Source organism: Schistocerca piceifrons, chromosome 4 (genome assembly GCF_021461385.2).
Source record: "Schistocerca piceifrons isolate TAMUIC-IGC-003096 chromosome 4, iqSchPice1.1, whole genome shotgun sequence".
NCBI classification, from domain to species: domain Eukaryota; kingdom Metazoa; phylum Arthropoda; class Insecta; order Orthoptera; family Acrididae; genus Schistocerca; species Schistocerca piceifrons.
The window spans coordinates 74,416,740-74,429,443 of record NC_060141.1 but is presented as its reverse complement, the minus strand read 5'-3'; positions in this window follow the sequence as shown (position 1 = coordinate 74,429,443).

The window sequence follows — 12,704 nt, the reverse complement described above, 5'->3', positions numbered from 1 at the left end:
TCGTCCGCCGAAATAAAACGTGCGTTGAGGCAGCCACGCAGAAATCATACTGACGTACAGGCTACTGCAAAATCTAAGGTTTTCCTGCCGTTTGTTAAAAATGTAACGGAAAGAATAGGGAGGATCTTGACGAACCGGAATATTACCGTAATTTACAAGCCCACCAGGAAGACACAGGAATACCTTAGGCCTGCCAAGGACGCTCGCAAACCATTGGAAAAATCTGGAGTGTGTAGGATCCCATGCAGCTGTGGTGATGTTTATGTGGGTACCACCAAAAGAACTGTTTCTAAACGTTTGGAAGAGCACAAGGGAAATTGTAGAAGTGGAGAAACGGAACGATCAGCTGTTGCGGAGCATGCTTTCCAGCCAGGGAACCACAATATTCGTTTCGAGGAGACGCAAGTACTAGCGGCCACGAGCGGATACTACAAAAGGCTCTACAGGGAGGCAATCGAAATCGCTAAACACCCAAATAATTTCAACTGAAAGGAGGAGGGCGTCAAATTAAACGGTATATGGATGCCGGTGTTAAAGAAGATGTGTACCACCCGTCCACTATTTTAGAAAAATAATACCTGTACAGTGTTCTGACACTGTGTGGGATCATGAGGAAATTTTTCCTTGCCTCTGCATAATAATCATGTGGGCATAAATCAAATAAAACTCCCCTTTAATTACATAATAATGATTATCATTGCAGTTTGTGAACAATTTGAATAGCTTACTACAAATGCAGCAGAAGACAATTAGTCAACCTAGAGCTTAAAAACTCACTTTTTTAACATAAATTTTAGGCTTACCTTAGGAGTAACCTTTAAAGATAGGAAAAGTTGTTCTTACACTGAAAAGTGAGGTCTGTTTTCTGCTGAGTTCATAAACTGCCAATGTCACATTTTCATGATGTTTTGTACCAAATTTTGGAAATTGTTGCATATGAATGAAATATATATACCTGTACTTGCTTCAATCAAACAGCATTCTGAATTGCTTATTGCAAGCTTATGCAACAAATCCTTAGTACCTGGTGTCTGTATTGGATGCATATTGCCAGAGGTGAACATTATCCATTGCAGTAACAACTGAGGTAATAGAAATACGTTTGTGCTTGACACTCCAATGATATTTACAAACATGCACTGCCAACACCATGCATAATCTCACATTTTCACTAAGTTCCTTAGCAAATTTTGAAAGCTGTTGCATATGAATGAAATATATGTACCTGTACATGCTTCACTCAGAGCCTACTGAATTTTGTATTACAATCTCATCTGACAAATCCTTGCTACCTGGTGGTTATTATGTATCTATAGCAGACACATTTTACCAAAGTGAACACAATCCATTGCACCAACTACAGTTGACTAAGAATCAAGAAACTGGTTTAAATTATTACGTGAAACAACTTTTGGGTGTTTGAGTTTCCATAGATAACATGAAAAGAAATAAATGTTGATTCTTTCAAGTGCTTTTCTCATTTTAAATTTATTACACTTTTTTCTCAGTTGCTGCAAGTATTCAAAGAAAACTAACATATCTTGGGAAAAAATGGATATTCAGAAAAAATTAACTCAATATTTTATTTCACAACATTATTTTATTTCTTACAACACAATATTTTCCCACAGATTTATTTCTTAAGCCCATATTCTAAGAGGGCAGAACAATGTTTAACAGGTAAAAAGATATAGAAGACACTGACAAGAGAATAAATCTAGTAAAAATATAAGGGCCCAAACAAATTAACAACACAACATACAGACCTAGAAGGAACAAAAAATAAGAGACAGTACATAAATATATATTCTGTTAAGAGCAAAAGAATATCTAGGTTTACATAAAAGAAATGAATCCAATTGGTCTGAAAACAGAAGTAAAGTCCAAACATATATTGAAAAAGGCTTTGTGGGTGCAGAATGGGCACTTAGAAGAACTCCAGATACCTCTGTCTGTACTTTGTGTAGACATCAAGGTTCAAACATTAATAATAATAAACAACATAACCTTGGCAATTATTAACTCTAATGTAATAGGGATCAGGCATAGAATATTTAATGTCCCTTAAACAGCACAGTTTTTGTGTATAAACTCCTCACACAACCTTTCTGGAATGTTTCTGCCATAGACTTGCCAAAATGGTGATTTCTAATTTTAAAATACTCAAATAAAATTGATTTAATTAGAGCATTTCTGTGATTTTCTGTGGGCTCAAAGTCCATAATATGTTTGTTGATAGATTGAAAAACACTACAATCAACATCTACCATAGCACATGAAACAAGAACAAGCATAACATTCTTCTTTTGCAACATTCCCTTCGCCTGTTGCAACCGATAAGCTTGCTCTGCTGCTTTGCAAATTTTAATAACGTCAGCAGAAGGTGTAACTAAACCTCCCACATTCTTTCTTCTGATTAGTCCAATGTCACTGTCCACTGCCCCACACAAGGAATTTGCACATTCTACACAATGTACTGACTTAGTCAATTTACGCACAATGGATCCTGCTATGTATGCAACAACATTCCGTACATAATTTGACAGCAGGAATGCTGTATGAGTGATCATGAGAGACTGATGCAACATCTAGGCCTAACTTCTCTGAATTACAATTGATAACTGATGTAAATGGGTTAGATTGCATCACATCCAGTCCAGAAGATACACTGAGAATGGAACAATCTGCAGTATCCAAAGTAGATCCAAACTATGACCCTCTTACCTGCTGATGGATAAGCAATTGTTTGTAGGCTGCTTTGAATTGAGCTGCTGTGGGATTGTTGTTATCACCACCATATCTTCTGATTGAGCTGAAAAATGTCTCTATGTGGTCCTGTAGCAATTTATATGTAAGCAAGAAATTTAGTTTTGGTTGAGAGCTGTCTATGAGGGAAACATAATTTTCTTAGGCTCTGTATACATACAAGAAAGCCAAGGAAACCAGTCTTTCTGTTAGTATACAAAATAGATGGTCCATTAGCCTCAAGTCTCAGCTCCTGAATATATTTTTCCACTTCATCAAGAAATGGTAAAATATGGCCAGCTGTCTGCATTGACAGAGGTGATTTATACCCTTTGGACAGGAGATTCCTACTATTGAAACAATCAAAAAGGTTGGTCATTGTCCTTGTAAATTTAACTGTATGTTCACATCCTTTAAAGTCAGCTAGTTGCAAATCTTTGTCAAGGAATTCTAGAGCATTAGCTACACTACCACTAAATGTTTGCACAGCAATCCTTACATTCATTTTATGACGATACCACTCAATGTGTTTTGTTCTTACTTTTGTAGCAGCCAGAAGTTTCTCCACTTTTTGCAGCTCATGTAATTTTAATACATAATCCCATTTTATTGGATTTCTGTTTCCATCAAAAATGACACCTTTACCAGCTAATGTATTGGGTATTAACTTGAACATGTGACATGGATCAAGGAATATGCAAACATCATCCTTACATAGAGGGCGTTTAAAAAAAGATTTCATTCTGCACGTTGAAAGACAGGCCCCTAGCTTGTCTACCATTGCAGTGTTTACGTGAGCACCATCGAAAGTAACAGAAATTACTTCTACTCCAGCATCATATGTAAATTTCAATGCCTCCTTAAGTAGGTTTGATTTTTCAACAGCACCCAGGCCATTGACTAAAAAGTAGCCAATTGGAATTTTCCATGAACCATTAACAGCAGTCAACATGAATGTTAATGCCTCATTTGCAACAGGCAGATTGTCAGTGTCAAGATCTGTACCATAATCTATGTAACCAATAAACTTATTTCCACAAAATTCAACATGCTTCCTTATGGCAATCTCATCAAATGACATGGCACAAAGCAATTTCTTACCTTTGCTAATGAGTTCCTGACTTTTTATTCTAAGCGCTATTGCTGCTTCTTTACTGAAGCCAGGATCCCCATCAACAACACTGTACCATTTTCTTAATGTTCGTGGATGTGGCAGTGATGTTTTAAAATTTTTCCTTACATAGCTATATGCCTTGCTACTGTAAAAATTTAGTGTTAGAGCAAAGGTCCGAAGAGCTGCTGGATACATATTTGCTTCTTTACCTTTACTGACACGTTGGAGCAACTCCGAAGTACCAGGTGGCAGCATCTGATAGCAAAACGCCACATCATTTAAGCATAAGTATTCCAACCTGCAATCAGTTATACATTTTAAAAATGACAGGCATTGTAAATATACTTGCCTTTAGTAAATTAGCCAGGGATTCATTTATAACTTGATTATTTTCAAGATTATTTATCAAAGATTTCAAAGACAAGACTTTCTTCTTCATCCCACGAGATGACCGCTGCAAATTCTTTAACTTTCTGGTTTAGATGCTAATCTGCCATCTTGCCACATCTATCACTTTTTCTGCTATGCCAGGAGTACACAAATCGCTATTCGAAAAGTCCCCAATATACCTGAAACTGCAACATAGCATACTATCTTTACAGTAAGTAGTAATCTATCTTTTCCTACATTGTCAGAGTTGTTCTAACCTGTACAAAATGTGGGCCTTACACAATACAGGAATACATGAGTTCAGGATAGAGTTGTATGTAAGAAAATATCGATGACTGTAAGCCAATTTCGTTGTAGTGTATGACAATGGTTCCTACACAAAAAGACAAACAATTGTTTTGTAAATATGCTGCCTCACTGTGAATTACTATAAATACTTGAGATCTACGGGTGAGGCCATAGACCATGAACAGTAAATAATAAACTAATGAACTGTGTTCAGTGGACTCAACTTCTAAAGATAGTGTTACTGTTTTAGTGAGTCAGTACCCAGAAAATTGGACAGTGATTAACACATGCTAAAAACAGTTAAGGTACAGTCAACCTAACACTGTGTTAGGGCACATTGGTGCGGACCACCAACTAAACTATTAGCACACCCCTAAAGGTGATGTTAGCCCTTACTGGGGATGATCTCAGCAAAGAACCATCAACTACTGATATAGTGCAGGATGATGACAATGTCATCCAAGTGTGGGATGCAATGCTGATTACACACTTCACAAACACTCACACTAGGAGTAAACATTTCAACACGCAAGAGTAACCCGGTGCCACGTTCCAACCATCCGCGGTCAGGGCACCAGCACTGACTGTCACTGTATATTTGGTGCACCGTCATTACTGAATTGAACTCTTGTGTTTAAAAACAATAAAACTTCAAGGCAGAGGTATTACATTTGTACATGTTGTGGATATTAACTACAAAAAGTAATTTGGAGTCTGAACTCATTCATCATGAACTTTAGCAGTTCAGGCACTATGTATTGGTCACTGAGTTATGTTTTATAAATAAGACAAGAAAAGCTCCCCATACGCTAAACAAAGGTCCATCAATATTAAAGTTATGTCTGTGTACGTGCGGATAGATATGTGTGTGTGTGCGAGTGTATACCCCTTTTTTCCCCCTAAGGTAAGTCTTTCCGCTCCCGGGATTGGAATGACTCCTTACCCTCTCCCTTAAAACCCACATCCTTTCGTCTTTCCCTCTCCTTCCCTCTTTCCTGATGAGGCAACAGTTTGTTGCGAAAGCTTGAATTTCATGTGTATGTTTGTTTGTGTGTCTATCGACCTGCCAGCACTTTCGTTCGCTAAGTCACATCATCTGTGTTTTTAGATATATTTTTCCCATGTGGAATGTTTCCCTCTATTATATTCTGATCATGTATTAATGCATTTATATTTTTATTTCATGTCCATTCAGTAGGATTTCTGTTACTAATGACATATTAAGTGTGTTTCTGTTTCAGCTTTCAATTACCTTGGAAAGTGATTGGTTTGGTGATATATCAGTTGCGTGCCGTTACACGCACATCTGCACTTTCTACAAGTCGAACCTTGCAATCTAAATCTCTTGTCACAAAGTTTGATTTCTGTTGTTCCTTGTTATACCGCAAAATATACCATTGCATTATACCCCATATTATCACAGTCTGCCACCACCAAGTTTTTCTGCTCCCCAAATACCAACTCTTTTTTTATTTATTTCTTGTATTTTTTTGCATGGAGACACCAACTGGTGTCTTTTGCAAACGTCATAGCATTTTTTTACAAGTTTAGTACAGTCATATATACATATGTGATTACATATACATGATACAAATGTACCATTGTACCTAATAAGGCCCACGCCTGCTACAGTAGTACAAGTTTATATGCCAACTAGCTCTGCAGACGACGAAGAAATTGAAGAAATGTATGATGAAATAAAAGAAATTATTCAGATTGTGAAGGGAGACGAAAATTTAATAGTCATGGGTGACTGGAATTCGAGTGTAGGAAAAGGGAGAGAAGGAAACATAGTAGGTGAATATGGATTGGGGGACAGAAATGAAAGAGGAAGCCGCCTGGTCGAATTTTGCACAGAGCACAACATAATTATAACTAACACTTGGTTTAAGAATCATGAAAGAAGGTTGTATACATGGAAGAACCCTGGAGATACTAAAAGGTATCAGATAGATTATATAATGGTAAGACAGAGATTTAGGAACCAGGTTTTAAATTGTAAGACATTTCCAGGGGCAGATGTGGACTCTGACCACAATCTATTGGTTATGACCTGTAGATTAAAACTGAAGAAACTGCAAAAAGGTGGGAATTTAAGGAGATGGGACCTGGATAAACTAAAAGAACCAGAGGTTGTATAGAGATTCAGGGAGAGCATAAGGGAGCAATTGACAGGAATGGGGGAAATAAATACAGTAGAAGAAGAATGGGTAGCTTTGAGGGATGAAGTAGTGAAGGCAGCAGAGGATCAAATAGGTAAAAAGACGAGGGCTAGTAGAAATCCTTGGGTAACAGAAGAAATATTGAATTTAATTGATGAAAGGAGAAAATATAAAAATGCAGTAAGTGAAACAGGCAAAAAGGAATACAAACGTCTCAAAAATGAGATCGACAGGAAGTGCAAAATGGCTAAGCAGGGATGGCTAGAGGACAAATGTAAGGATGTAGAGGCCTATCTCACTAGGGGTAAGATAGATACCGCCTACAGGAAAATTAAAGAGACCTTTGGAGATAAGAGAACGACTTGTATAAATATCAAGAGCTCAGATGGAAACCCAGTTCTAAGCAAAGAAGGAAAAGCAGAAAGGTGGAAGGAGTATATAGAGGGTCTATACAAGGGCGATGTACTTGAGGACAATATTATGGAAATGGAAGAGGATGTAGATGAAGATGAAATGGGAGATATGATACTGCGTGAAGAGTTTGACAGAGCACTGAAAGACCTGAGTCGAAACAAGGCCCCCGGAGTAGACAATATTCCATTGGAACTACTGACGGCCGTGGGAGAGCCAGTCCTGACAAAACTCTACCATCTGGTGAGCAAGATGTATGAAACAGGCGAAATACCCTCAGACTTCAAGAAGAATATAATAATTCCAATCCCAAAGAAAGCAGGTGTTGACAGATGTGAAAATTACCGAACTATCAGCTTAATAAGTCACAGCTGCAAAATACTAACACGAATTCTTTACAGACGAATGGAAAAACTAGTAGAAGCCAACCTCGGGGAAGATCAGTTTGGATTCCGTAGAAACACTGGAACACGTGAGGCAATACTGACCTTACGACTTATCTTAGAAGAAAGATTAAGGAAAGGCAAACCTACGTTTCTAGCATTTGTAGACTTAGAGAAAGCTTTTGACAATGTTGACTGGAATACTCTCTTTCAAATTCTAAAGGTGGCAGGGGTAAAATACAGGGAGCGAAAAGCTATTTACAATTTGTACAGAAACCAGATGGCAGTTATAAGAGTCGAGGGACATGAAAGGGAAGCAGTGGTTGGGAAGGGAGTAAGACAGGGTTGTAGCCTCTCCCCGATGTTGTTCAATCTGTATATTGAGCAAGCAGTAAAGGAAACAAAAGAAATATTTGGAGTAGGTATTAAAATTCATGGAGAAGAAATAAAAACTTTGAGGTTCGCCGATGACATTGTAATTCTGTCAGAGACAGCAAAGGACTTGGAAGAGCAGTGAATGGAATGGACAGTGTCTTGAAAGGAGGATATAAGATGAACATCAACAAAAGCAAAACAAGGATAATGGAATGTAGTCTAATTAAGTCGGGTGATGCTGAGGGAATTAGATTAGGAAATGAGGCACTTAAAGTAGTAAAGGAGTTTTGCTATTTGGGGAGCAAAATAACTGATGATGGTCGAAGTAGAGAGGATATAAAATGTAGGCTGGCAATGGCAAGGAAAGCGTTTCTGAAGAAGAGAAATTTGTTAACATCCAGTATTGATTTAAGTGTCAGGAAGTCATTTCTGAAAGTATTCGTATGGAGTGTAGCCATGTATGGAAGTGAAACATGGACGATAAATAGTTTGGACAAGAAGAGAATAGAAGCTTTCGAAATGTGGTGCTACAGAAGAATGCTGAAGATTAGATGGGTAGATCACATAACTAATGAGGAAGTATTGAATAGGATTGGGGAGAAGAGAAGTTTGTGGCACAACTTGACCAGAAGAAGGGATCGGTTGGTAGGACATGTTCTGAGGCATCAAGGGATCACCAATTTAGTATTGGAGGGCAGCGTGGAGGGTAAAAATCGTAGAGGGAGACCAAGAGATGAATACACTAAGCAGATTCAGAAGGATGTAGGTTGCAGTAGGTACTGGGAGATGAAAAAGCTTGCACAGGATAGAGTAGCATGGAGAGCTGCATCAAACCAGTCTCAGGACTGAAGACCACAACAACAACAACATTGGGTGTTACATCGTACCTATTACAAATATTCAGATTTTACACACACACACACACACACACACACACACACACACACACACACACACACAAAATTCTAGCTTTCGCAACCAACGGTTGCCTCGTCAGGAAAGAGGGAAGGAGAGGGAAAGACGAAAGGATTTGGGTTTTAAGGGAGAGGGTAAGGAGTCATTCCAATCCCGGGAGTGGAAGGACTTAACTTAGGGGGAAAAAAGGACGGGTATACACTCGCAGAGATGTCCATCTCTGCCCAAACTCTTTGCCTCTGTATATGTCTGCTTGTGTCTGTATATGTGTGGATGGATATGTGTGTGTGTGCGAGTGTATAACCGTCCTTTTTTCCCCCTAAGGTAAGTCCTTCCACTCCCGGGATTGGAATGACTCCTTACCCTCTCCCTTAAAACCCAAATCCTTTCGTCTTTCCCTCTCCTTCCCTCTTTCCTGACGAGGCAACCGTTAGTTGCGAAAGCTAGAATTTTGTGTGTATGTTTGTGTTTGTTTGTGTGTCTATCGACGTGCCAGCGCTTTCTTTTGGTAAGTCACATCATCTTTGTTTTTGTATATATATATATATATATATATATATATATATATATATAATAGAGGGAAACATTCCACGTGGGAAAAATATATCTAAAAAGAAAGATGATGAAACTTACCAAACAAAAGCGCTGGCAGGTCGATAGACACACAAACAAACACAAACATACACACAAAATTCTAGCTTTCGCAACCAATGGTTGCCTCGTCAGGAAAGAGGGAAGGAGAAGGAAAGACAAAAGGATATGGGTTTTAAGGGAGAGGGTAAGGAGTCATTCCAATCCCGGGAGCGGAAAGACTTACCTTAGGGGGAAAAAAGGACAGGTATACACTCGCACACACACACATATCCATCCACACATACACAGACACAAGCAGACATTTGTAAAGGCAAAGAGTTTGGGCAGAGATGTCAGTCGGGGCGGCTGTACAGAGGCAAAGATGAAGTTGAAAGACAGGTGAGGTATGAGCGGCGGCAAATTGAAATTAGAAATTAGCGGAGATTGAGGCCTGGCGGATAGCGAGAAGAAAGGATATGCTGAAGGGCAAGTTCCCATCTCCGGAGTTCTGACAGGTTGGTGTTAGTGGGAAGTATCCAGATAACCCGGACAGTGTAACACTGTGCCAAGATGTGCTGGCCGTGCACCAAGGCATGTTTAGCCACAGGGTGATCCTCATTACCAACAAACACTGTCTGCCTGTGTCCATTCATGCGAGTGGACAGTTTGTTGCTGGTCATTCCCACATAGAACGCTTCACAGTGTAGGCAGGTCAGTTGGTAAATCACGTGGGTGCTTTCACACGTGGCTCTGCCTTTGATCGTGTACACCTTCCGGGTTACAGGACTGGAATAGGTGGTGGTGGGAGGGTGCATGGGACAGGTTTTACACCGGGGGCGGTTACAGGGGTAGGAGCCAGAGGGTGGGGAAGGTGGTTTGGGGATTTCATAGGGATGAACTAAGAGGTTGCGAAGGTTAGGTGGACGGCGGAAAGACACTCTTGGTGGAGTGGGGAGGATTTCATGAAGGATGGATCTCATTTCAGGGCAGGATTTGAGCAAGTCGTATCCCTGCTGGAGAGCCACATTCAGAATCTGATCCAGTCCCGGAAAGTATCCTGTCACAAGTGGGGCACTTTTGGGGTTCTTCTGTGGAAGGTTCCGGGTTTGAGGAGATGAGGATGTGGCTCTGGTTATTTGCTTCTGTACCAGGTCGGGAGGGTAGTTACGGGATGCAAAAGCTGTTTTCAGGTTGTTGGTGTAATGGTTCGAGGATTCCGGACTGGAGCAGATTCGTTTGCCACGAAGACCTAGGCTGTAGGGAAGGGACCGTTTGATGTGGAATGGGTGGCAGCTGTCATAATGGAGGTACTGTTGCTTGTTGGTGGGTTTAATGTGGACGGACGTGTGAAGCTGGCCATTGGACAGGTGGAGGTCAACGTCAAGGAAAGTGGCATGGGATTTGGAGTAGGACCAGGTGAATCTGATGGAACCAAAGGAGTTAAGGTTGGAGAGGAAATTCTGGAGTTCTTCTTCACTGTGAGTCCAGATCACGAAAATGTCATCAATAAATCTGTACCAAACTTCGGGTTGGCAGGCCTGGGTAACCAGGAAGGCTTCCTCTAAGCGACCCACGAATAGGTTGGCATACGAGGGGGCCATCCTGGTACCCATGGCTGTTCCCTTTAATTGTTGGTATGTCTGGCCTTCAAAAGTGAAGAAGTTGTGGGTCAGGATGAAGCTGGCTAAGGTAATGAGGAAAGAGGTTTTAGGTAGGGCGGCAGGTGATCGGCGTGAAAGGAAGTGCTCCATCGCAGCGAGGCCCTGGACATGTGGAATATTTGTGTATAAGGAAGTGGCATCAATGGTTACAAGGATGGTTTCCGGGGGTAACAGACTGGGTAGGGATTCCAGGCGTTTGAGAAAGTGGTTGGTGTCTTTGATGAAGGATGGGAGACTGCATGTAATGGGTTGAAGGTGTTGATCTACGTAGGCAGAGATGCGTTCGGTGGGGGCTTGGTAACCAGCTACAATGGGACGGCCGGGATGATTGGGTTTGTGAATTTTGGGAAGAAGGTAGAAGGTAGGGGTGCGGGGTGTTGGTGGGGTCAGGAGGTTGATGGAGTCGGGTGAAAGGTTTTGTAGGGGGCCTAAGGTTCTGAGGATTCCTTGAAGCTCCGCCTGGACATCAGGAATGGGATTGCCTTGGCAAACTTTGTAAGTAGTGTTGTCTGAAAGCTGACGCAGTCCCTCAGCCACATACTCCCGACGATCAAGTACCACAGTTGTGGAACCCTTGTCCGCCGGAAGAATGACGATGGATCGGTCAGCCTTCAGATCACGGATAGCCTGGGCTTCAGCAGTGGTGATGTTGGGAGTAGGATTAAGGTTTTTTAAGAAGGATTGAGAGGCAAGGCTGGAAGTCAGAAATTCCTGGAAGGTTAGGAGAGGGTGATTTTGAGGAAGAGGAGGTGGGTCCCGCTGTGACGAAGGACGGAACTGTTCCAAGCATGGTTCAATTTGGATAGTGTCTTGGGGAGTTGGATCATTAGGAGTAGGATTAGGATCATTTTTCTTCGTGGCAAAGTGATATTTCCAGCAGAGAGTACGGGTGTAGGACAGTAAATCTTTGACGAGGGCTGTTTGGTTAAATCTGGGAGTGGGGCTGAAGGTGAGGCCTTTGGATAGGACAGAGGTTTCGGATTGGGAGAGAGGTTTGGAGGAAAGGTTAACTACTGAATTGGGGTGTTGTGGTTCCAGATTGCATTGATTGGAATTTTGAGGTTTTGGAGGGAGTGGAGCTGGAAGTGGGAGATTGATTTGCCAGCAGTTTCACTTTCTATTCACCTTCTCCTTTTTTACCGTAATCCAGTATACAATTTTATCCCGTCGATATACACTCAATAATACGTAATAATACGTAAATCACTTCGAAAGCATAACCAAAAAAATTTTTTTTTTCTTTCTTCCGCTTTGCTGCTATAAAATCCACCGTTTCCAGTCCACAAACAGTTCCTTTTAGCTATTAAACAACCCTTTCGGCAGTTTTAATAACTTTTGCTTTATTTCCGTTTCCGTTTTTCTCACATCACCGATCATTTTTAGCCGCTTCCCACAGGTTTTAACGTCATTATTTCTTCATCAAACAATTGTTAGCTTCATTTCCATAATCTGCCACCACCAAACCACTCCTTTTAATACATCCTCACGTAGTTTTTTCGAAATTTTCCCGAACTTCTCCACCCTTAACGTGTTTTGGCGGCAACACAACCACCTAACCTTTATGCACATCATTATCTACCTACACAAGTTCACCACAGGATCAACATAGCCCAGCCCTAACCAACCCTTTTTCGCCTTTTTTCACACCAGATCTCCATTTGCTTTCTAATTTTACCTTTATCTCTCC